Source organism: Cucurbita pepo, chromosome 3 (genome assembly GCF_057944985.1).
Source record: "Cucurbita pepo subsp. pepo isolate OVF chromosome 3, ASM5794498v1, whole genome shotgun sequence".
In the NCBI taxonomy this organism is placed as follows: domain Eukaryota; kingdom Viridiplantae; phylum Streptophyta; class Magnoliopsida; order Cucurbitales; family Cucurbitaceae; genus Cucurbita; species Cucurbita pepo.
In genome coordinates this window covers 5,366,812-5,371,092 of record NC_141800.1, presented here as the reverse complement: position 1 = coordinate 5,371,092, position 4,281 = coordinate 5,366,812, and the positions used below count along the sequence as shown (strand labels likewise).

Below are 4,281 nucleotides of genomic sequence, written 5' to 3'. Positions count from 1 at the left end.
CCCTTCCTCAACTGCTGTTGGTGCTGACTTGGTCTTTAATCCGGCCTATAATCAGTGGTATGATCAGGATCAACAGGTCCTTAGTGGCCTTCTCTCCTCCATGTCTGAGGAGATTCTTCATGATGTGGTTGCCGCTACTACGTCCAAGGAGGCGTGGGATACCCTGCAACGAATGTTTTCGTCGTCAACTCGTGCTCGCACTGTTCGGACCCGTGTTGAGCTCGCCACGTCCAAGAAACGCAATCAGTGTGCTGCAAATTATTTACACAAGATCAAAGGGTTGGCAGCCGCCGGCTCTGCCTTACAGGATGATGATGTGATCGCGTATCTTCTCGCTGGACTTGGCCCTAACTATGATCCCTTCGCCACCTCATTGACTACCAAGAGTGAAGCCCTCACGCTTGATGATGTGTTTGCACATCTAATGACATTTGAAGCTCGCCAAGTACAACACCAGGCTGAACTTCAGTTAAATCCTGGATCTTCTGCCAATTATGCTGGTCGTGGTGGTCAGCAGAAGAATCGTGGGCGTAGGGATCGTGGTCCTGGTCGTGCTCAAGGTTATGCGCCCTCTCATCCTACTAGTGATCGTCGTGGCCCTTATGCTCGTCCTTCCTGCCAGATCTGTGGCAAAGTGGGGCATCCTGCTGTTCGCTGCTGGCATAGGATGAATGAGTCCTATCAAGATGAACCTCCTTCTACTCCTTCTACGGCACTAGCGGCTACTTCCTCTTACAAGATTGATCCAAATTGGTACAGCGACATAGGCGCCATTGATCATATCACCAGTGACCTGGATCGTCTCGCTGTGCGTGAACGCTATCATGGAGGTGAACAAGTTCAAGTCAGCAATGGAGCAGGTTTGCGTATTTTGCATACTGGTCATTCTCTAATTAATACTGTTACTCGTTCTCTTGCATTGAGTAATATTTTGCATATGCCTGAAATTTCCAAACATCATCTTTCCGTTCATAAATTTTCTCGTGATAATGACTTCTTGAATTCCATCCTTGGCATTTTTCTATTAAGGATCGACGGTCGAGGAAAAGTCTTCTAGATGGGAGGTGTGAATCGAGATGGGAGCAGATCTACTACTCACGCCCAATGTATGCACGTCTTGGACATCCTTCATCTGAAGTAGTAAAATCAATTTTGCGTCTCAATAATATTTCGTGTACTAGTGAGTCACCTTTGTCAGTTTGTAATGCGTGTCAGTCAGCAAAAAGTCATCAATTACCATATACTAGTTCTTTTCATAGGTCTTCGTCACCTTTGGAACTGATTTTTTCGGATGTTTAGGGCCTTGCACCTCCATCTGTTGGGGGTTTTAAATATTATATTAGCTTCATTTATGATTTTAGTAAATTTTCGTGGATCTATTTGATGCATTATCGTACAGAAGCTCCTCGTATATTAAGCTCAACATATATTAAGCTCATGTTGAGCGGCTCTTAGATACTAAAATCAAGTGTGTCCAATCTGATTGGGGTGGAGAATATCAGAAAATTCATAACACATTCTTTCGTTCCCTTGGAATTGCTCATCGTGTTTCGTGCCCTCACACGCATCAACAAAATGGGTCTGCTGAACGCAAGCACCGTCATATTGTTGAAACTGGCCTAGCCCTTCTAGCTCATGCTGATGTACCTATTAAATTTTGGGACGACGCGTTTCTTACAGCCACATATCTCATCAATCGTCTTCCTACTCATGTCATCGATAACAAATGCCCCTTAGAGCGTCTTTTTCATACCCCACCAAATTACTCCTTATTAAAAGTTTTTGGGTGTGCTTGTTGGCCTCATCTTTGTCCTTATAACAAACAAAAGCTCTCTTTTCGATCAAAAGAATGTGTCTTTCTAGGCTACAGTTCTTTACATAAAGGGTATAAGTGTCTTGACACCGATTCTGGTCGTGTCAATATTTCTAGAGATGTCATATTTGATGAAAATGTTTTTCCGTTCAAGATAGCCCCACCTAATTCTTCCTCAACCTTGCAGTTGACGCACAATGCCCCTGATTTGTGCACCTTGCATTTGGGTAAGCAGTACTAATTTAGAGAATGATCACACACATGTCTGTGCCTACTAACTTTTTGGATGCATAAAATCTGGTGTCCACATCAGCTTCGGAATTGTAGCCGCAATCCTCTGCGTCATTGCCAAGCGAATCGGCGTTGGTTGTTCTGCCAATGTTGGGGCCTTGGATCCTCCGCCAGCAGATGATATTGCGCAATGCCCAGTCGAATCCTTGACCGCTAGTCGACCGACTACTATAGTAAATTAGTTAGCTTGTTCAAAAGCATTAAAACTTAATGAGTTTGAATACTAACCTTTTGTAGTTCAAATTCTTTTTTTCTCACGAACCGGTTTCGAACCACCACTAGTGTCTTCCCTACTATTCTCCGGCCTTAAAACGGGATTGTGGAATCCGGTGTGGAATCCGGTGAGTGACTAAACTTGATAGGAATTTAATATATGAAAAGAGAGAATTTTGAGAGAATTTCTCAAAGTTTTTCGAGCATTCTTACCATGTACTTTGATCACTCTATTTATAGAGTCATATTTGCACTATTTATAAAGTCATATTTGCTATTTGCATGTTCGAGCAAATTTAAGATTACCAAATTTTGACACTCAAAATTCCACTCAAATTTGTGGAATTACTGGCAAACATGCAAGTTTGTTAAACCATATATTTACCCTCAATATTCCACTAACTCAAACATGTATTTTTCCATTAAAGTCAACCTCTTGACTTTCTCTGTTTTAATTCAACAATTAATTTAAATAATTAATTTCAAATTAAAATAATATTAAATGATTAATTAAACAATTTAATTAATATTTAACATTAAATGAAATGCCAATTCCAATCATCCAGCCCATATTGATTATGAATTCCTATTCATAATTAAAATATTTAAATCTTATTTAAATATCTCAAATTCTCACTTTTTGTTTAATTCGTAATTAAATCAAAATGCGTTAAATATATCGCATATTCCCTAATTTGAGTTCGAACACTTCAAACTCAATGGCCACACTATTCTAAGGTTTAGTCTGATATGAGCTAGCAAGGGAACCTAATAGACCAACAGATCATGGGCTCCAACGACCCGAGATTAACCGGCTAAACTCATTCATCTTTTAACCAACATTCGTTAACTACTAGAACACTCCACTATAGACTAGTAGTTGCACTCCCCTCACTATAGATATATTTCTGTCCATCTGATATAACCATGATTAGTAAGTCGATCCTTCACAGATTGTTTGTAACTAGAGCTTGGTCAATTTACCGTTTTTACCCATAAAGTTACTTCTTGTTCCTTAAGTCACACTGATCCTCTAATGAACAATTGGTTTGTGGTCCAACCACCAAACCAAATCCTGTTAGGCTATGGAGCCTGATACTTATTTATAGCTTGGTCAACGGTTATATCCGGTAAAGCTATATATAGTAAAGCTATATATGGTAAAGCTATATCCGGGAAAGCTATATATGGTAAATAGCTATATATAGTAGATGGCTAAATCTGGTAAAGCTATATATAGTAAACTATACCATATATATATATCTGGTCGGGTAGAGCTTCGTACTTTTCTATTCTCTGTACTCTCTCTTGTTGTACATACCTAAAGTCATCGATACAAAATCCTTTTAGCCAGAGTTCTCCTTGCAACTTTTCTCTATCTCATTCTTTGTGTTCATCTAGATCGAGCGTGTGCGTTGTTGTGCGATCCTAATAACTGGTATCAGAGCTAACGACTGATATCGATCCTAACAACTGGTATCAGAGCCAGACGGAAGTCAGAGCCAGGCGGAAGTCAGAGCCAGGCAGAAGTTAGAGCTAGGCGGAAGTCAAAGCCAGGCGGAAGTCAGAGCAAGGCAAAATTCACCACGATCTGTGAAGATGGAAAGTTCAAAGATTGGAATTGAGAAGTTCGATGGATCCGATTTCGGTTTCTGGAAAATGCAGATTGAAGATTTTCTGTACCAGAAAGATCTTCACGAACCTCTGTTGGGGGTGAAGCCGGATACCATGACCACGGAACAGTGGAAGCTCAAGGATCGACAAGCCTTGGGGCTGATCCGGTTGACGCTATCCAGAAACGTGGCGTTCAACATTATCAAGGAGAAGACAACGTCAGGTCTGTTGAAGACGCTGTCGAATATGTACGAAAAACCGTCGGCTATGAACAAGGTGTATTTGATGCGGAGATTATTATGAGTCCTTGTGAGAACTTCGTTATGAGCAAACATAAACGTGTTAGATTC

General features: G+C 40.7%; 1 non-coding gene across 1 annotated transcript; it reads left to right on the top strand.

Moving 5' to 3' along the window:
• Nucleotides 1–298: 298 nt before the first annotated feature.
• LOC111785294 (small nucleolar RNA Z247) lies at nt 299–438 on the top strand. The gene has a single exon (XR_002813653.2). It is a non-coding gene; the product is annotated as a small nucleolar RNA Z247 (small nucleolar RNA).
• Nucleotides 439–4,281: the final 3,843 nt, after the last annotated feature.